The 22,816-nt window shown below is 29.1% G+C and overlaps 1 protein-coding gene and 1 long non-coding RNA gene across 2 annotated transcripts in view; both read right to left on the bottom strand.

Moving 5' to 3' along the window:
- The window catches only part of LOC129743724 (zinc finger protein 177-like), a 603,802-nt gene that overhangs the window by 321,407 nt on the left and 259,579 nt on the right, over nucleotides 1-22,816 (bottom strand). The window lies entirely within an intron of this gene.
- On the bottom strand, nucleotides 11,276-12,050 carry LOC129743725 (uncharacterized). Its single transcript, XR_008736665.1, has 2 exons — nucleotides 11,600-12,050; nucleotides 11,276-11,521 (listed from the first exon to the last, which is right to left on the bottom strand). It is a non-coding gene; the product is annotated as an uncharacterized LOC129743725 (long non-coding RNA).

Here is a 22,816-nt window from a genome sequence, read left to right as displayed (position 1 = left end):
TGTTTTTCTTGAACATTCTTTTTCTCACGCAATGCAAATCAAATTCCCTTCTATGGAATTTCTTTGCAAATTTCTCTGGCTACAACTATGACGGCAGTTGCGAGAAAGAGAAACGAGAAAATAGTAAAAACGCCCTGAATGGGACATTTTGTTTAAGGGAAAGAAACTAGCAACACTGACAGATTTTCCGTTCAATTTTCGGAAATATTGTATTATCATTAAAGTTATTGGTCAAAGAACATCAAATATTCATATGAATCATCGTTAGCTTCTCTAACATATCATTTTTTGAAAATTGGCGAAACACACAGAAGTGACAAAACAGTTTAAATTGACAAAAATATAACAATTTGCAAAAAGACAACGTATACAATAGAGTGTCCATTTCCCGGCCATTTTAGCGTTCCCAGGAATCGGGAAATCTGACGTTCCTTGTTCTGGGAATTGCCGGGATCCCGGAAAAAAATAAAAATTAAGATTTCAATACTCTACTGTTAATGAAACCTTCTCTCTATTTTTTTTTTAAATTTTTGGTAGAACTATTGTAAAACATTGCAAAAAATTTCAAACTTTTTAATGTCTTAAAAATTCAATAAGAAATTTTAAAAATCGAGACCTAAAAACAATAGACTTTTTCCGACAAACTTGACTGATTCGAAAATTTGAAATAATAGAGAAAGATTTTTTAACTATCGACAACAATTGGTTAGCTAGACTTCAGGTTATTCATCAATTGATTAAAATCTCGTAAATTTTCAGATAACTATCTTTGAACAAATTCGACAATATTGAATATTATTATTTTTTTAATTTACCAAGCTGGAAAAATTTATAAAATTGACATGATTGACAAAAGAATAAAATGACCAAATTTAAAATTGTGCCAAAATTGTGTGAAATTTTTGTCAATTTTGTATTTTTTGTCTTTTTTGTAATTTTTGTAGTTTTTGTCAGTTTTATAATTTTTGTAATTTTTGTAGTTTTTGTCATTTTTGTAATTTTTGTAATTTTTGTCATTTTTGTCATTTTTGTCATTTTTTTTAAATTTTTATAATTTTTATTATTTTTGAAATTTTTGTAATTTTTGTAGTTTTTGTCATTTTTGTAATTTTTGTAATTTTTGTCATTTTTGTCATTTTTGTCATTTTTTTTAAATTTTTATAATTTTTATTATTTTTGAAATTTTTGTAATTTTTTTAATTTTTGTAATTTTTATAGTTTTTGTAAATTTTGTAATTTTTGAAATATTTGTAATTTTTGTAATTTTTATAGTTTTTGTAATTTTTATAATATTTATATTTTTTTAATTTTTTGTAATTTTTATCATTTTTGTCATTATTGTCTTTTTTGTAATTTTTGTAGTTTTTGTCATTTTTGTAATTTTTGTCATTTTTGTAGTTTTTGTAATTTTTGTAATTTTTAAATTTTTGTCATTTTTTTTTTAATTTTTATAATTTTTGTAATTGGTCATTTTTGTAATTTTTGTCATTTTTAAACTTTTTATAATTTTTGTAATTTTTGTCATTTTTGTAATTTTTGTCAGTTTTGTCATTTTTGTCATTTTTGTATTTTTTGTAATTTTTGTAATTTTTTAATTTTTGTCATTTTTGTCATTTTTGTCATTTTTGTCATTTTTGTCATTTTTGTCATTTTTGTCATTTTTGTCATTTTTGTCATTTTTGTCATTTTTGTCATTTTTGTCATTTTTGTCATTTTTGTCATTTTTGTCATTTTTGTCATTTTTGTCATTTTTGTCATTTTTGTCATTTTTGTCATTTTTGTCATTTTTGTCATTTTTGTCATTTTTGTCATTTTTGTCATTTTTGTCATTTTTGTCATATTTGTCATTTTTGTCATTTTTGTCATTTTTGTCATTTTTGTCATTTTTGTCATTTTTGTCATTTTTATCATTTTTGTCATTTTTGTCATTTTTGTCATTTTTGTCATTTTTGTCATTTTTATCATTTTTGTCATTTTTGTCATTTTTGTCATTTTTGTCATTTTTGTCATTTTTGTTATTTTTGTCATTTTTGTCATTTTTGTCATTTTTGTCATTTTTGTCATTTTTGTCATTTTTGTCATTTTTGTCATTTTTGTCATTTTTGTCATTTTTGTCATTTTTGTCATTTTTGTCATTTTTGTCATTTTTGTCATTTTTGTCATTTTTGTCATTTTTGTCATTTTTGTCATTTTTGTCATTTTTGTCATTTTTGTCATTTTTGTCATTTTTGTCATTTTTGTCATTTTTGTCATTTTTGTCATTTTTGTCATTTTTGTCATTTTTGTCATTTTTGTCATTTTTGTCATTTTTGTCATTTTTGTCATTTTTGTCATTTTTGTCATTTTTGTCATTTTTGTCATTTTTGTCATTTTTGTCATTTTTGTCATTTTTGTCATTTTTGTCATTTTTGTCATTTTTGTCATTTTTGTCATTTTTGTCATTTTTGTCATTTTTGTCATTTTTGTCATTTTTGTCATTTTTGTCATTTTTGTCATTTTTGTCATTTTTGTCATTTTTGTCATTTTTGTCATTTTTGTCATTTTTGTCATTTTTGTCATTTTTGTCATTTTTGTCATTTTTGTCATTTTTGTCATTTTTGTCATTTTTGTCATTTTTGTCATTTTTGTCATTTTTGTCATTTTTGTCATTTTTGTCATTTTTGTCATTTTTGTCATTTTTGTCATTTTTGTCATTTTTGTCATTTTTGTAATTTTTGTAATTTTTGTCATTTTTGTAATTTTTGTAATTTTTGTCATTTTTGTCATTTTTGTCATTTTCGTCATTTTTGTCATTTTTGCCATTTTTGCCATTTTTGTCATTTTTGTCATTTTTGTCATTTTTGTCATTTTTGTCATTTTTGTCATTTTTGTCATTTTTGTCATTTTTGTCATTTTTGTCATTTTTGTCATTTTTGTCATTTTTGTCATTTTTGTCATTTTTGTCATTTTTGTCATTTTTGTCATTTTTGTCATTTTTGTCATTTTTGTCATTTTTGTCATTTTTGTCATTTTTGTCATTTTTGTCATTTTTGTCATTTTTGTCATTTTTGTCATTTTTGTCATTTTTGTCATTTTTGTCATTTTTGTCATTTTTGTCATTTTTGTCATTTTTGTCATTTTTGTCATTTTTGTCATTTTTGTCATTTTTGTCATTTTTGTCATTTTTGTCATTTTTGTCATTTTTGTCATTTTTGTCATTTTTGTCATTTTTGTCATTTTTGTCATTTTTGTCATTTTTGTCATTTTTGTCATTTTTGTCATTTTTGTCATTTTTGTCATTTTTGTCATTTTTGTCATTTTTGTCATTTTTGTCATTTTTGTCATTTTTGTCATTTTTGTCATTTTTGTCATTTTTGTCATTTTTGTCATTTTTGTCATTTTTGTCATTTTTGTCATTTTTGTCATTTTTGTCATTTTTGTCATTTTTGTCATTTTTGTCATTTTTGTCATTTTTGTCATTTTTGTCATTTTTGTCATTTTTGTCATTTTTGTCATTTTTGTCATTTTTGTCATTTTTGTCATTTTTGTCATTTTTGTCATTTTTGTCATTTTTGTCATTTTTGTCATTTTTGTCATTTTTGTCATTTTTGTCATTTTTGTCATTTTTGTCATTTTTGTCATTTTTGTCATTTTTGTCATTTTTGTCATTTTTGTCATTTTTGTCATTTTTGTCATTTTTGTCATTTTTGTCATTTTTGTCATTTTTGTCATTTTTGTCATTTTTGTCATTTTTGTCATTTTTGTCATTTTTGTCATTTTTGTCATTTTTGTCATTTTTGTCATTTTTGTCATTTTTGTCATTTTTGTCATTTTTGTCATTTTTGTCATTTTTGTCATTTTTGTCATTTTTGTCATTTTTGTCATTTTTGTCATTTTTGTCATTTTTGTCATTTTTGTCATTTTTGTCATTTTTTTCATTTTTGTCATTTTTGTCATTTTTGTCATTTTTGTAATTTTTGTCATTTTTGTAATTTTTGTAATTTTTGTAATTTTTGTCATTTTTGTCATTTTTGTCATTTTTGTCATTTTTGTCATTTTTGTCATTTTTGTCATTTTTGTCATTTTTGTCATTTTTGTCATTTTTGTCATTTTTGTCATTTTTGTCATTTTTGTCATTTTTGTCATTTTTGTCATTTTTGTCATTTTTGTCATTTTTGTCATTTTTGTCATTTTTGTCATTTTTGTCATTTTTGTCATTTTTGTCATTTTTGTCATTTTTGTCATTTTTGTCATTTTTGTCATTTTTGTCATTTTTGTCATTTTTGTCATTTTTGTCATTTTTGTCATTTTTGTCATTTTTGTCATTTTTGTCATTTTTGTCATTTTTGTCATTTTTGTCATTTTTGTTATTTTTGTCATTTTTGTCATTTTTGTCATTTTTGTCATTTTTGTCATTTTTGTCATTTTTGTCATTTTTGTCATTTTTGTCATTTTTGTCATTTTTGTCATTTTTGTCATTTTTGTCATTTTTATCATTTTTGTCATTTTTGTCATTTTTGTCATTTTTGTCATTTTTGTCATTTTTGTCATTTTTGTCATTTTTGTCATTTTTGTCATTTTTGTCATTTTTGTCATTTTTGTCATTTTTGTCATTTTTGTCATTTTTGTCATTTTTGTCATTTTTGTCATTTTTGTCATTTTTGTCATTTTTGTCATTTTTGTCATTTTTGTCATTTTTGTCATTTTTGTCATTTTTGTCATTTTTGTCATTTTTGTCATTTTTGTCATTTTTGTCATTTTTGTCATTTTTGTCATTTTTGTCATTTTTGTCATTTTTGTCATTTTTGTCATTTTTGTCATTTTTGTCATTTTTGTCATTTTTGTCATTTTTGTCATTTTTGTCATTTTTGTCATTTTTGTCATTTTTGTCATTTTTGTCATTTTTGTCATTTTTGTCATTTTTGTCATTTTTGTCATTTTTGTCATTTTTGTCATTTTTGTCATTTTTGTCATTTTTGTCATTTTTGTCATTTTTGTCATTTTTGTCATTTTTGTCATTTTTGTCATTTTTGTCATTTTTGTCATTTTTGTCATTTTTGTCATTTTTGTCATTTTTGTCATTTTTGTCATTTTTGTCTTTTTTTTTAATTTTTGTAATTTTTGTAGTTTTTGTCATTTTTGTAATTTTTGTAATTTTTGTCATTTTTGTCATTTTTGTAATTTTTGTCATTTTTGTCATTTTTGTAATTTTTGTAATTTTTGTAATTTTTGTAATTTTTGTAATTTTTGTAATTTTTGTAATTTTTGTAATTTTTATAATTTTTGTAATTTTTGTAATTTTTGTAATTTTTGTAATTTTTGTAATTTTTGTAATTTTTGTAATTTTTGTAATTTTTGTAATTTTTGTAATTTTTGTAATTTTTGTAATTTTTGTAATTTTTGTAATTTTTGTAATTTTTGTAATTTTTGTAATTTTTGTTATTTTTATAATGTTTGTAATTTTTGTAATTTTTGTAATTTTTGAAATTTTTGTAATTTTTGTAATTTTTTAATTTTTGTAATTTTTGTAGTTTTGTCATTTTTGTAATTTTTGTAATTTTTGTAATTTTTGTAATTTTTGTAATTTTTGTAATTTTTGTAATTTTTGTAATTTTTGTAATTTTTTTTAATTTTTATAATTTCTATAATTTTTATAATTTTTATAATTTTTGTCATTTTTGTCATTTTTGTAATTTATATAATGTTTGTAATTTTTGTAATTTTTGTTATTTTTGTTATTTTTGTAATTTTTGTAATTTTTGTTATTTTTGTTATTTTTGTCATTTTTGTCATTTTTGTTATTTTTGTAATTTTTGTAATTTTTGTAATTTTTGTAATTTTTGTAATTTTTGTAATTTTTGTAATTTTTGTAATTTTTGTAATTTTTGTAATTTTTGTCATTTTTGTAATTTTTGTAATTTTTGTAATTTTTGTAATTTTTGTAATTTTTGTAATTTTTGTAATTTTTGTAATTTTTGTCATTTTTGTAATTTTTGTAATTTTTGTAATTTTTATAATTTTGTAATTTTTGTCACTTTTGTATTTTTTGTAATTTTTTTAATTTTTATAATTTTTGTAATATTTATAATATATATTTTTTTTTTTTTATTTTTTGTCATTTTTGTCATTTTTATCATTTTTGTCATTTTTGTCATTTTTGTCATTTTTGTCATTTTAGTCATTTTTGTCATTTTTGTCATTTTTGTCATTTTTGTCATTTTTGTCATTTTTGTCATTTTTGTCATTTTTGTCATTTTTGTCATTTTCGTCATTTTTGTCATTTTTGTCATTTTTGTCATTTTCGTCATTTTTGTCATTTTTGTCATTTTTGTCATTTTTGTCATTTTTGTCATTTTTGTCATTTTTGTCATTTTTGTCATTTTTGTCATTTTTGTCATTTTTGTCATTTTTGTCATTTTTGTCATTTTTGTCATTTTTGTCATTTTTGTCATTTTTGTCATTTTTGTCATTTTTGTCATTTTTGTCATTTTTGTCATTTTTGTCATTTTTGTCATTTTTGTCATTTTTGTCATTTTTGTCATTTTTGTCATTTTTGTCATTTTTGTCATTTTTGTCATTTTTGTCATTTTTGTCATTTTTGTCAGTTTTGTCATTTTTGTCATTTTTGTCATTTTTGTCTTTTTTTTTCAGTTTTGTCATTTTTGTCATTTTTGTCAGTTTTGTCATTTTTGTCATTTTTGTCATTTTTGTCATTTTTGTCATTTTTGTCATTTTTGTCATTTTTGTCATTTTTGTCATTTTTGTCATTTTTGTCATTTTTGTCATTTTTGTCATTTTTGTCATTTTTGTCATTTTTGTCATTTTTGTCATTTTTGTCATTTTTGTCATTTTTGTCATTTTTGTCATTTTTGTCATTTTTGTCATTTTTGTCATTTTTGTCATTTTTGTCATTTTTGTCATTTTTGTCATTTTTGTCATTTTTGTCATTTTTGTCATTTTTGTCATTTTTGTCATTTTTGTCATTTTTGTCATTTTTGTCATTTTTGTCATTTTTGTCATTTTTGTCATTTTTGTCATTTTTGTCATTTTTGTCATTTTTGTCATTTTTGTCATTTTTGTCATTTTTGTCATTTTTGTCATTTTTGTCATTTTTGTCATTTTTGTCATTTTTGTCATTTTTGTCATTTTTGTCATTTTTGTCATTTTTGTCATTTTTGTCATTTTTGTCATTTTTGTCATTTTTGTCATTTTTGTCATTTTTGTCATTTTTGTCATTTTTGTCATTTTTGTCATTTTTGTCATTTTTGTCATTTTTGTCATTTTTGTCATTTTTGATTTGATCTTTGTCAGACAAAGCTTTGCTGAGAACGTTATCTCATTTTAGTCATCTTTAGAAATTAGATAACAGGAAAGAAAACACTCTGAGGGAAGAGCTGAATCATTTCGAAAGATTTTAATGCTAAGTTATCATTTCATTTTCCACTTTTCCGACATTTATGCATTTATATTAACAGCAACCTACAAGTTCTAGTGCTCTTTTGAGTCCAGAAGAAACCAGTTATGGCATAGCATTTTAAGCAGCAATTACCGAGTATCATAATACTTGTTACTTCATTCACAATATCAAGCAGGAAGAACTTTATCGTTCACCAGCTCGCATCTTTATATGCAGCAAAGAGGAAATTACGGAATCCAGTTTTCCCTAGCGACGACGATCAACTTGGAACACTCTATGGAACGATGACCGTAAGCTGGCTCGACTAACTTCGCTAAAAGGTCTCTATTAGCTACCGTTGTTCCTAGGATGTTCCCTACTTTTATGCAAAATAAAAAAAAGCGGGGCTTAAGTCCTGTAAGTCCCCAACATTCCATTCACGCAACGCGAACGACGCGTTTTATTTGCTGCTCCCGTGCCAGAGAAAGCACTTTTCTCCTTCCAGTAACCTTGCAGCCTCCGATCCCCAGAAGTCGCTCGAGTCGATGATTAAGGTCCCAATGAAAATACCATATTTCAATTATGATTTAATGCGTGCTCTGGCAGCAAGAAAAAAGAGGGGCAAAATATGAATGTGCTACCTCCGTTTTTTTTTTGCTGCTACAATCGCTTCTTAACACCGAAGACTCGAAGCATCGCCAGTCTAAATACGCACCACTTACGCGAATCTGTTGCTGCGAGAGTAGACGCAACAGCATTTGCTCTTCCTTCCCAAAGTTCACGGTTGGTTTAATGAATGAAGCTGGAAATAGGCTGGGACAAGATGGTTGTTATCATGGAACAGTGGGTAAAATTTCTTTTGAAAAAGTTTGGAAAAAATCTTTAAACACATTAAATTATATTCGGTAAAAGTAAACACTGTTTTGAAAATTTTAAAATTTCATGTTTTTGAAACATAGTAATAGTTAAACTTTTTTTTTTAAATCGACCAGACTGATGAAGCTCATCCCATGAACCTGAAGAGATGTGTTGAATGGAGAGAAAATTAGCTTCTGCAGCATCATAATTTTCAACATTGCTCCTGTCCAGTCAGTGAAGAGTTGTAGTTAGGCCCTACCAGAACCGTTCCACCCAAATTGAAGGATCCTCGCCAACCACAACAACAACCACGACCAAGACGACGACTCTCATGAAAACAAATGCCCAAACCTCCTTCCTTGGTTCTGCTCTGATTGCATCGTCTTCTTTCTTGAGTCTCAGAATTGCAACCTTCGCTGATGGTGTTTCCTCAACCTCTCTTCTTCCCCAGCAATCCTTCCATTACACGACGTTTTTGTTATCTGCTGAGCGTAGCGCTCAGACGTTGCGCGCGGATGGCAGTAGCTAGATTTTATGATATATCATTATCTTTATTTCTTAACATATTCTGGTAGTATTATTTATTGGATTTTTACCCGGTCCCTGTGTACTTGCACCATCCTTAACCTCATCTCTGCCTGTCGTCGTTCCCCACTACAATCATTTGCCAATTTCATGGCGCAGGAACTGGGAAGTGTAGCAGTGGACAACAACAACAGTGGAAATAAACTTTAATAACTGGGCCTGTCCGTCGTCTGGCTCTGACTGGGATACATCTTGGGAAAAAAAATAGTGTAGGAAATTGGATCGGAACATTTTTGTTTTGTGAGAATGTAGTTGTCCATTCCAAAAAAAAATCAACAATAATTATTTGTCAATACCAACTGTTAATCGGAAAGTAACGAACCAGAAAACGGATCAAATGCTAACTTTCCTTTTGACGAAAGTTCATACTTATCCTAGGAACATTTTCTCAAGCAAATCAAAGGTTAAGTTTAAAACTAAGATGATTTCCAAAAGTTTATCTCTTCGTCGAATTTAATTAAACGAGATTAATCAATTTAACCTGATTTAATACTTTTTTTCTTAATCTTTCTCAATCAACTTCCAAATGACAATTTGAGCATTGACACTGAGAAATACCTTTGAACAGCTCGTATCAGTTGAACTGAAACGCTGTTTTGGAAAATGTTTTGAACTTTCATGACATTTTTTTTTAGTTTTTTTTTATGAATAAGATTTATTAATTACAATCATTACTATATCGATTGTTTTTAGAAGGTTTAGTTTTGAAAGTTTTTCATAATAAAGCTCAAATATTCTTAATGTTCTCTGAATTGAAGGATAAAATATTTAAGACCAATAAAAAAACGGGACAAAAAGGTGGGCCAATCAAAATATCTCAAATGTGTGTTGAGATAAAAATCTCAATCCAACTGTCATCGTCGTCACTTTTCGTACGCATATTTTTCTATATGTTGTTGACTTAAATACGCAGCGTATGCTTCTATTATTTATCAAACTTAGTTAAAAAAATTTACTTACGCAATAAAACAAGCACCCGCTAAATGCCTCGATGGAGAACCTAAAGTTCATAACAAAAATATGCTCATATGACACATTCCGCGCGCTTGTATCCTCGTGTAAAATAATCTCAAACTTGTCTATAATTTTGATAATTCAAATCACACAAAACAAACGGAAAAAAGTTTTTTATGATTTTGAAAGTAAAATTTTTTGTTGGTTATTACGGCAACATTTCCAAAAAAATTAATTAAAAATATGGATTAATTTGTTTTAGATATTTTTTATAGAGGTTCTAAAGAATGGTTCAGAATAACCTGATTTCAGTAAACTACCCTGTTCTGTTTAAACTGAGTGAATTCACGTCACAACTTCAAATAAGCTTAGCTTCGTTCGTTGTTGTTCTTCAATCGGAAAGCTACGCACATCAAACTGTGGGTAATTGTTTTTTCTACAACTCATTTGAAGACACCGTTATTCTATTTCCACTGAGAGAATTGGAAATCAAAGTTTAATGTACTGAAATCAAAAATGGTCAATTGTAGTGTGAATTCACGTCACAATTGTAATTGATCACAGCAAATATAACTTAAATTTTGTATTGATCAAATTATATGAATTTCGAAGAAAATTCAATTTGCGACCATTTCCTACATTTTTTTTTCTTTTTCAAGTAAATTGATCAGTGATTGAATTTTGCTGAGCATGAGTTGATCAACCATCTCTCGCTCAACGCTTTACTCGGAAGCAAAGGTTGCTTTGAGGCAGCGAAAACGACAAAACCGATGATGTATACGCTCTCAACATGGCCGCCTTCATGAAGCAATATACATTCGAGGCAGCGAACCCAAAAAACATTGGGTTTTTGGTTTTACTTTGTCCGATTTTTTATAACGGACAAAATACATGTCTGCTACGTGTGAAAAATAAGGTCATGCAAAGTTTTAGGTCGAAATATTCCGTTAAATGTAACGATCAGTGTCCTTCTGGGGTTTAAAAATCAGTTAGGATTTAAACATTGTGTCGATAGTCTTTGGCCCTTATTCTGCGCCTCGAGTGACGTGACGATAGTAGAGTCACCCAAGTCACTCTATTCCAGCAGTCGGTTTAGGTGAGGAACGTCACTTCGGATGAACTTTGTGAGTTCTTACCCTATTCTCGTAGTCACCGTGGGTGAGAATCGTCGCATTCGCGTGACGATTTTAGGTGACAATTGTCGGTACATTTTCAGGTGGTGACGAGATAGAAATTTAATCGAGAATTTAGGTTAATCACAATGTTAGGCTCTAAATGGTTAATTATACTAATGAATGATAGTTTTGGAAATAAAATTAAGCAAATTTATTAGCAAATATGATTTTTAAATATATTGAAACTTTATCATTGCTATCTCAAATATGTAATTTGGATTGGAATACTGAATGGAAAGTATGATCTTCTAATGAAATCTAAAATTCAGATTTAATTGAAGTTTGTTTTTCGAACCGTTAAAACGATGAAATGACGAAAACTTTGGAATTCAAATATTATAGTACTTTTAATTTTATTTTCACTTTTTAATAATATGCTATGCAAAGAAACCGGATTTAGGTTTATGTGACCGAAATTTGTCGTTTGAATCTGATGCTGCTGCTGCTATTTCGTTGGTTTCGATAAATGCTCGGCATTCCATGATCTCCTATCTGGCAGGCGAAACAACTTCCGGCATGCCACGGGGGTAACTTCAGTTGAGGAAAATATATAAACCGGCAGCATTCGCCATTACTGAAAACGAAAAAAAAACTTAACTTCTCTTGGATGATCGAACAGTTTCAGGTACAAAACACAAATTATTTTACATACCTGATAAACCTTTGGAAATGTTTAACAAACACCGCCTTTTTGTGCGCTGGGTTTTTGGAGCAGCAGCCGTCGGCATCTGATTTTTTTTCCCCGGCAATATGACCCAGATCCGAACTTAGCTTTGATGAACGAAATTTCCACTTACGTCGCACAAATCGTCCGTTTTTCTTCCTGAAGCAGCTTGCTGTAACCGTACCATCCGATGATGGCCATTTTCGAACCGAAATTCTAACCCGAAATTCTAAAAACTTACTTCGGAAAATCCGAAGCGAGAGCAAAATCCAAACAACACCAGCAAAATTCTACCATTTTGACAGATGTGTTCATTCGGTCACTCACCTAGAGTGAACCTCTGTCACTTTACCCACAACGACTCCGGGAATAAGGTGACAAATCTCACGGTGACTCGAGGTGAGGTGACAATCGTCACCTCATGCGCGGCGCAGAATAAGGGCCTTTATCCTTCAAAAGTTACATTTCCTATAATGCAATGACCAATTTTGGTATATGATTCTTAAACACAGGTTTTAAAACTTTCTTCAACCCTTTGCTTGTTGTATTGCATTGTAACGGTTCCTAACTCTAATCTGGAAGTCATCAAAGTAGATGATTATTGATTAACTCGAAGTACAATCAAAATATCTTCGAAAATCTTTGAATTTCTGAAAATCTGTATGAAATCTGTATAAATTTCCGATTATCTGTAATCTGTATATGCAGATTCTGTGTTTGAAAATTTTTAAAAAATCTGTATACTTACAGAAAAATCTGTATATGTGGTAACGCTGATCGTCTCCTGTATAGCTATGCGAGGCCTCAAAGTGTGTATTTTGAATGCCTCTGATGAGAAAATTGGTGAGGATTTCAATCACTGAAATTGATTGACTTCTAGAATGATAACAGTTCAGAAAATCCGGAAGACCGATTTCACGTCACGGTAAAATGTGTCATATGCTTATGTTCTTAGTTTTGTCATGTTCTTTCACGTGGAAATGGAATTCTTTATGGGACATCAATAAGTCACACAAAAGCAAATAATTTGTAAATCATATCTTGTGGGGAATCGTGGGCCACCTATATTATTATGTTTTTATACACATCCAAAACTTTAAATACGTGTTCCATATCTGTAAAGTTTATAAATGAAGATTTATGAAAAATACTTTTTTCATCCTATATAAGGAATTTTGCCAAAACGATCGCGAGCCAGGTTTTTGAATCTATTTCATCATACACAACGCTCTTTTTTATTTCAGCATCTGAAATTACTTTAAAATAACGAAATGAATTTTGAAATCACAGTTTTGGGTCAACTCATAAACTTTGCATGTTATTTGGTCCATATGAATTAAGCGGCCCCCGATTTCTAACCATTTTTTTCAAAATCCAAAGAATATAAATAATAATAATAAGAATAACTAAATAATAATTTAAAAAAAAATGAGAAATGAAGAAAACCATACCATTTTTTATATTCATTTTATCTTTTAAAATAAAGAAGTTATGGAACAAAGTCATTAGGACTAGGATTGACGAAAAATGTTTTTAGATTTTTGGATGACCCTTTTTGAAGGGGGTCGTCCATGCAACACAAATATTAGATTAAGATGAAAATTGGCACCCGATAGTTTTCAGGATGGATAATCGATTTAAGGCAACAAATTTGGTGTGAGGGGTCGGCAAAAGAGGTTGTTCATATTACCTTATCACTGTTTTGATGACTTTGACAATATTATTTACTAGATTAAGATGAAAATTGCCACCCGGGAAATTGAAAGGACGGGCAATCGATTTAAGGTATCCAATTTGAAGGATGGGGTCTGCAAAAGGGGTCGTTCATATTAACTGCTTAAGGTTTTTAGACATGGACGTTATTATGCATCGGGCAATTGAATGGATGTAAAAAAAAGCACACAGGGGTTTTTTGAGGTAAGACAAATTGATCCGTATTGCGGAATTATGAGTTGAAAGTTAATGTATAGGATCGATGATGCAAATCTTTGCGTAGTTTTTATTGAGTATTGTGGGTATACAATTTGGGATAGAATAAATACGGATAGAATTGATACGTTGTAGTACGGAACTTGGAACGATTTAACTCTTGCCAAACAAGGCAAGCTGGCTCAACTTGCTAGAGAAGCTAGCCACTTCAAGCTTGAAATTCTGGAACTGATACGAAGTAGATACGTTGTTAATGTGGTGGTTTTCCATCTTTTTAATTAGAACACTCGTACTGAATAGTTATTTTTATTTAGTGTAAGCAGTATTATACTTTGTTTGAAAAACATTATCTTCTTTTATCGCATTTTTATAACTGCTTTCGAAACGAAGTTTTTAGGGGATCAGTTAGTAAAATATAAAATCTTAATTTTATTTTTTATGTAAAATTTGGCAAATAAAATGAATAAATCCGGACAAAACCGGGCCACGCCGGACTTATCCTAAAATTATTGTCAAATATCAGGGCAAGTCCGGGTAAAATTGGCAATCTGGCTAGCTTATTAAACATCCTTTTTCCATATATACGTTCTCAAATTCAGGAGTTGAAAACTGGGAAAACTTTGATACAAAATACATAAAATTTCGAAGTCGTAGGTAGGTGCCCCTAAACGTATACTTATCTTTTGTGTATTTTTCCAAAAAACTACAAACTTTTATCGGTTATGAGAAGAGCTGATTTCTGCTGTGTGTTGTTGTTCAAAGTTCTACTTGAAACTTTGTGCATGTGAGCTCCAGTTTTTATCATTTTCGTCTAAATGATAAGCTTTTCCCCAGAAAAGTGCAAAAATATTGTGCACAAATGTTGTTCCTCCACAACATTTTGTTTAGTCACTTAGCGAAAATGGAAGAATTAAGCATTGGAGTGGTTCGAAATGCAATTTATAAGTATGGAGAGGAAAGCAGCTTCGTGGACAAAAACAATCTAGGCAGAAACCGAGTCCGGTGGACCAAGTTTTGGACCGGACTATTGACATATTGAATACAGCTGTCTACGTCCTAGAGTGCCTGAACCATCACCTGCTCCCCATGATCTGCAAGCATGATCACCCAGTATTTACTATTTTGGTCGGATTTGGCATGAGTTCACTACTCAAAAGACATGATGGATTGGAACCAATCCAACAAAGTCCAGATCGTACCGAAGGAGATGAATTTACAAAATTGTCCTCAAGTTAGATCGATTCATACTTTTAAGGACCCCTTAAAAATCTTATTTAAGAAAACATGTAAAACCCAAAGATTCTATCGAAAATTTCAAAAAAACACTGGAAAACATAAAAGTGACATAAAATTAGGATTGCTCCAAAATTGTGTCTGTACTGTTCGTTTTAATTCGTGCTTAGACATAATGGTACACCCTATACATGATTATATTGAATTATTCAACCAAAACTGTTGAGTTGTTTTCATCTAGTGAGTTTCAAAACCTAGAAATTTTTGAAAATTGCATGAAAATCATAATTACAGTTGAGATAACAATTATTCATCTGATTGCATTTAAAAAATTTAAAACTGAACCATTTTAAATTTTTCATGAGGAATCTTAAACGAAGCCGGGCTAAATTTCAAAACATCCTATGTATGTTCTTTTTTGATTACCTGTATGTTGATTTTCACCCGAATGCGGCGGCGCAGCTTTTAGCCGAAGGGATCGGTGGAAGTTCCGGCTGAACAGCAGACCACACCGGATTCCTTTCAGGACCAACCATTTCATCGGATAAAATCTGTTGGTCGAAGAAGAACGTTACTACTTATCGAACGAAAGAAAGTGATTTTTATGCTGATCATCAACTAAGACGAAATAAATGCTATGGGTAAGTTTTGTAAATTTGAAAATGATAATCAAGTTAACGAAAAAATAATAATCTAAAATTGAGGTTTAGAAAAACGGTTCATTGAGAAATCAGATACATCGAAGCAAAGACAAAATCAAATTGTTTGAAATGTTTTATATTTGGGACTTTTTTCATTCGGAACGAACTAGGACAACCTGGTAGAACAAACTCACTTCATTTGAAAATACTTAGAAACTAGAACAAATTACTTCGGTTAACACTTCCGGCCATGGGAATAACAACAAACTACAAGTCAAATTTCCCCGAAACGGATACTTGGCAAACATCTTTGAAAGGTTAAACAAATAAAGAGAGGATTCCATTAAATTACTGACTTTCTATTTTGAAAACTTATACAATAAAACTTTTCATTTAGCAATATTATTGAATATAAAAGTAAATACATAGTTTACACATAATTTTTAGAATATTTTTCTACTAGTTTAAACAAAACCAGGTTGTCTCCTGTAATAGAATGTTAAAACATAAGCCCCGGAGAGGCACAAGATGTGGGTTGAAGTCTCTTCTAGTAGAACTTCACCCCATATCTTAGTTTCGCTGACTGACTGTTTGATTCTAGATCCATCTCTGGGTCACATTTAAAAATAAAATAATTATAAAATAAATTTTCTAATCATGTTCGAAAAAAAAAATTAAAATTAAGTGTAGATTTGCTTTAAATTTCAACCTCTCAGGTTTCCTTTATAAATATTTTAAAAAGGTATGGTTTTCTACAGGGGAATAGAAGTTGAAACCGTTTTTGTAAAGATGACATGACTTTTATGCTGATAATGAATACGTTATGTACAAAAGCAAAAAAGAAGTACAAATTTTGGCGAAAAATATAATTACGACTGTTGTTTATGAGGGTGTTAAGAATTGAAACTTTCCTTGAATTTCAAATACCTTGTAGTCTAAAAATTTCCATTTTGGTAAAAACGAACGATAGTATTTTTGTAAACTTCTCAAAATAAGATTAAGGTACCTGGGATTTCATTTGAAAATTTGTATGAAAACCATAAGCCAAACAATTGCAGAAAACAAAAATCGACATTTGCTCTTAAAAATGTGATGAAGGAAAGCTAAAAACACATTAAAAATTCTAAGCAGAATTTGAATTATAAAACATTTACCTGGATATGAATTGATTGATTGGCATGGAAAAATTACAAAAATGACAAAAATGACAAAAATGACAAAAATGACAAAAATGACAAAAATGACAAAAATGACAAAAATGACAAAAATGACAAAAATGACAAAAATGACAAAAATGACAAAAATGACAAAAATGACAAAAATGACAAAAATGACAAAAATGACAAAAATGACAAAAATGACAAAAATGACAAAAATGACAAAAATGACAAAAATGACAAAAATGACAAAAATGACAAAAATGACAAAAATGACAAAAATGACAAAAATGACAAAAATGACAAAAATGACAAAAATGACAAAAATGACAAAAATGACAAAAATGACAAAAATGACAAAAATGACAAAAATGACAAAAATGACAAAAATGACAAAAATGACAAAAATGACAAAAATGACAAAAATGACAAAAATGACAAAAATGACAAAAATGACAAAAATGACAAAAATGACAAAAATGACAAAAATGACAAAAATGACAAAAATGACAAAAATGACAAAAATGACAAAAATGACAAAAATGACAAAAATGACAAAAATGACAAAAATGACAAAAATGACAAAAATGACAAAAATGACAAAAATGACAAAAATGACAAAAATGACAAAAATGACAAAAATGACAAAAATGACAAAAATGACAAAAATGACAAAAATGACAAAAATGACAAAAATGACAAAAATGACAAAAATGACAAAAATGACAAAAATGACAAAAATGACAAAAATGACAAAAATGACAAAAATGACAAAAATGACAAAAATGACAAAAATGACAAAAATGACAAAAATGACAAAAATGACAAAAATGACAAAAATGACAAAAATGACAAAAATGACAAAAATGACAAAAATGACAAAAATGACAAAAATGACAAAAATGACAAAAATGACAAAAATGACAAAAATGACAAAAATGACAAAAATGACAAAAATGACAAAAATGACAAAAATGACAAAAATGACAAAAATGACAAAAATGACAAAAATGACAAAAATGACAAAAATGACAAAAATGACAAAAATGACAAAAATGACAAAAATGACAAAAATGACAAAAATGACAAAAATGACAAAAATGACAAAAATGACAAAAATGACAAAAATGACAAAAATGACAAAAATGACAAAAATGACAAAAATGACAAAAATGACAAAAATGACAAAAATGACAAAAATGACAAAAATGACAAAAATGACAAAAATGACAAAAATGACAAAAATGACAAAAATGACAAAAATGACAAAAATGACAAAAATGACAAAAATGACAAAAATGACAAAAATGACAAAAATGACAAAAATGACAAAAATGACAAAAATGACAAAAATGACAAAAATGACAAAAATGACAAAAATGACAAAAATGACAAAAATGACAAAAATGACAAAAATGACAAAAATGACAAAAATGACAAAAATGACAAAAATGACAAAAATGACAAAAATGACAAAAATGACAAAAATGACAAAAATGACAAAAATGACAAAAATGACAAAAATGACAAAAATGACAAAAATGACAAAAATGACAAAAATGACAAAAATGACAAAAATGACAAAAATGACAAAAATGACAAAAATGACAAAAATGACAAAAATGACAAAAATGACAAAAATGACAAAAATGACAAAAATGACAAAAATGACAAAAATGACAAAAATGACAAAAATGACAAAAATGACAAAAATGACAAAAATGACAAAAATGACAAAAATGACAAAAATGACAAAAATGACAAAAATGACAAAAATGACAAAAATGACAAAAATGACAAAAATGACAAATATGACAAAAATGACAAAAATGACAAAAATGACAAAAATGACAAAAATGACAAAAATGACAAAAATGACAAAAATGACAAAAATGACAAAATAGACAAAAATTACAAAAATGACAAATATGACAAAAATGACAAAAATGACAAAAATGACAAAAATGACAAAAATGACAAAAATGACAAAAATGACAAAAATGACAAAAATGACAAAAATGATAAAAATGACAAAAATGACAAAAATGACAAAAATGACAAAAATGACAAAAATGACAAAAATGACAAAAATGAAATTTTTGTCATTTTGTGAATTCTGTCATTTTTTAAGGTTTGGTCAATTTATAAACAATTGGTGTCATTTTAGTAATTTTATTCATAATTGATGATTTTTTTCGTTTTGAAGAATTGGATTAATTCAGTCTTTATTTGTTCGTTTTCAATTTTTTTTAAATTTGGTATTTTTGACTACACCTTTTTAACTATAGCTTTCTGAAATAAAGGAGAAAACGTTTTGACATGTCGTTCAATTATTTTTGAAATAATTTGTCTTCAAAACAGCCACAATAAGTCCAATTCATTGAAGCCAAATAGCCATTGATAATTGGGGAATGTAATTTGAAAGCTCAACGGGATCACTCCCCCGTCTTTTATCTGGGAATCCAAGGTGATGTATCAAACAGATCGCCCCAAGAAATAATTCACCCGACGCAAATGTCTTTATTCATGGTCGAACCAACACTTTCCATCACCCGCACAACAAATAAACGCAGAAAAATGATGCCAATACGATCATCTCTCAATTGACGAGATTTCCCACTTCCATCATCATTGCTCTAACATCCCTGTAGCTATAGCAGCTCAAACCTCAAATGGGCGCGATTATTTATCCCGATGATTTATTTCTTAATTCTCCGCTCCGTACCGACAACGGGGAATCGTCAAAAAATCGTAAGAAATAAACTTGGACCATTCCGAACCATTTACGTTCCGGTAAGTACCTCAAATCATTCGGCATTATAATGTGAGCCGACAACAAACACCTCCCGAAAGCGATTCATCCCCCCGTGTCGTTTCGGGGGAACTCATCTAGGAATACCTACCTACAACCAAACAGCTCGATGTGATTTATAGGAGCACCAGAAGAAAGCAACACGCCGGGATGCGATAGGGCTACCAATCAATGTCATATATGTAGCTGATTTTATTCCATTAACACCTATAATTTCCAAATAATGTTTGTTCGAATGAAGCAGCAAGAACAAAATGATAAGCATTCATGTTACTATTTCCGCGGAATGAAATGGAGCCACCACACGCATTGGATATTGAAGAGATTGCAGTTTTTACTTCCAATTTACCATTTTTTTTCAATTTTTTTTTTTGATTGATGCATATCCTGAATTAATTTCTAGTCAATTATATATGGTTTTTCCCAAAATGCTGACTGAAGGAGCCACTACACTACTGGAAATAAGTATAAAGACAACATAGTATTTACGGCTCTTATGTTCACAGTGTAAACTACTGTAACCGAATGTTAGTCAATGTAAATGTAGTGGTGAGTAGAATATTATCTGTGTGTCAGAATGGGTTTGAATGCATGTGTGCGTGTCAGAGTATAAATATTTTCATTTTGCGCCTGGAAATAAGTATAAAGACAGTTGTTTGCTTCTGTTCAATTTCGCTCGCGGAGGATATTTTTTTACGCTGAAAGTGAAAAGTTATTCTCAATACGAAGTGAATTGATGGTGAGAAAGAAAGAAAACATCATTGGTCAAGGTTTCCACAATTTATTAGATATTTACAGGAAAAATGCCAAAAAATATCCCTTTGAGCGATTATGAGAAGGGTAGAGTAGATACTTTTCGAAAACAAGGGCTAACCTTGCGTGAAATCGGCATCAGGATTGGTAGGAGTAAGGATGTGGTGCATAATTTTCTTCGACAAGGCAAAAAATATGCAACAAAGAAGCGATGTGGACGTCCATCTTCCCGACGCCGAGGTGTAAAAGGGACATAAAACGACTGGCGGTTCACCAAAAGCTGTCTTCTGAGGAAATCAAGGCGGAAATGAAGCTGACAGTATCTGGGCGTCGGATTCAGCAGGTTCTCAAAGACGATCCTAATATTACCTTCACCAAAACAACGCCTGTACCAAGACTTCTTCCTCGTCACAAAAAAGCCCGTTTTGCTTTTGCCGAAAAGTATTAATTTTGGAACCAAGAGTGGTCAAACGTGGTTTTTAGTTACGAGAAGAAGTTCAACCTAGACGGGCCAGATGGTTTTAGCAGCCGCTGGTACGACAAGAGGCAGAGGCCAACGAGAGAGAAACGAAACTTTGGTGGAGGTTCCGTCATGATCTGGGCCGGCATAAGCATGGCTGGAAAGACACCTGTTTGTTTCATCTCTACCCGGATGGACTCACAGATGTATTGCCAGCTATTAGAAGAAGTTTTTGTTCCATTTTCGGAAAATTTAATGGGCGAAAACATGGTTTTCCAGCAAGACAATGTTGCCTGCCATGCGTCCAAAAGAATTCTTGGAACTTCAAAACATCCCTCTTTTGGAGTGGCCAACCTGCAGTCCGGATCTATATCTATATCCTATTTAAAACGTTTGGGGGCTTCTCTCCCGTAACATTTTCAAGCATGGCCGAAGTTTTGAAACAGCTGGACAAATTAAAATGGCGATTCGGGACGAATGGTCTAATCTGGATCCGAACGTTTTGATATGCTTCATAACTTCTATGCCACGACGATTGCAAGAAGTCATTGCCAAGAAAAACGATGCTACACATTATTAAAGTCCTTTGTTTTTGAAAATGAAATCAATAAAAACGTGTTTTCTAATAAAATAACCTTTGTCTTTATACTTATTTCCAACCCGAAAATCCGTTTTTAGAGCATATTCATTTTAAGATGCATGAATCTTGCAAAACAACAGTATTTCAAGAAATGGCATTTTCTATGATTCGACAGTGGACAAGTGTTGAATTGAATAATCACAGGAAAGTACAGAAATCCCTATATACAGCTTGTCTTTATACTGATTATAATGATTTTTCAAATTTGTGTGAGGAATTGGGATAAAATTGACCTCGTATCTCCGGTCAAAAAGTAGTGCAGTCTCTAGTACTTTTTACAATCGATTATTTTGGTTTTCTACACCATAACAGGCTTTTCAGACGTATATTGTAGAACAGGAACTGAAAATAATGATTTTTTTTTCGAAATTTATTCAGTTATCTGTCCATTGTGCAGTTTATAAAAGTGTTATAAAAGCTATATCTTTCTTTAAAAATCAAGTTATATTTTTCCCCAATTTTAAGAGCTCCAATGCTTAAAGCTCTTTTTTATTCTTTATTTTTTTATTTTTTTTAGGTTTGCCTTGAATAGATATAAATATGTTAATTGTCATACATATTTAGCAATCAATCAAACAAAATAAATGCATTTTCATTCCTCATTCTTCAAGCACAAATTCTAGCGTTTTTTTCTGTTAAATATGTTCAATTGATTCTTATTTCTTGATTTTATTTCATTTTTCTCTTAATTCGAGTTTTTGTTGTTTTCGTAATTTTTTTAATGACAAATAAATTTTTAGTTTTAAAACTTGATTCATTTGAAAGTATATGATGTCAGGTGGAGAAAAAAATCATTCGAAACTTAGGAAAATTCAATTGACTTCAAGCTTGATGCAATATTTTTTAATGATTTTGATCACAAATGATGTTCTCAACATGATTAGTAACAAAAAATAGACTTTGAATCAATTTTTATGATGTTTTCATCACCAAATATAAAGAACGCTTTAGGAATTTAAACTTAAATATTTTTAATTTTGATATTATAATATTGGTAATATTGCAGTAAAATAAATAAGAATAACTTAGAAACTTCCAACAATTGGCATTATTTTTTTTTTAAGATAATTCCAGCTGATAATAATTCTTGTGCATTGTATGCATTTGAATGTAGAGTTTGAAACTTAGTTAATATTCGTGCATCTTCAACCGTTTCAGTTATTACAAAGTTGCAAAACTGATTTTTCTGCACAAGGCGTAAATTTATCTTGCCTAGGCTTACCGAGTTGGATAGTTTCGTCGAATTCTAGAAAAAATCGAGTTTTTCAACGAGTTACATACAAAATTTTATGCTATTTCCAAAAAATTCTTTGAAAATCCACAAATGAACCTACAAAAAGCGCATCTTCACTGAAAACCACATATGGATTATGAGTGTTTGGCCCACCATACAAATGCACGATGCGAAAATTTATTTATTTATTTAATGTCTTCGAAGGATAATTTCGCACAGACTTATTGAGCTAAAAATTGTCTTAACCTATTTTTATACATTTGTTTTGAAATGCCAAAATCAAAAATGCTGGCACACTCACTGAAGTAACGGCTGCACGTGTCCATTGGGTTGAAATATCCATACG

This window comes from Uranotaenia lowii, chromosome 2 (genome assembly GCF_029784155.1).
Source record: "Uranotaenia lowii strain MFRU-FL chromosome 2, ASM2978415v1, whole genome shotgun sequence".
NCBI lineage: Eukaryota > Metazoa > Arthropoda > Insecta > Diptera > Culicidae > Uranotaenia > Uranotaenia lowii.
This window is presented reverse-complemented; position numbering and strand designations above follow the sequence as displayed.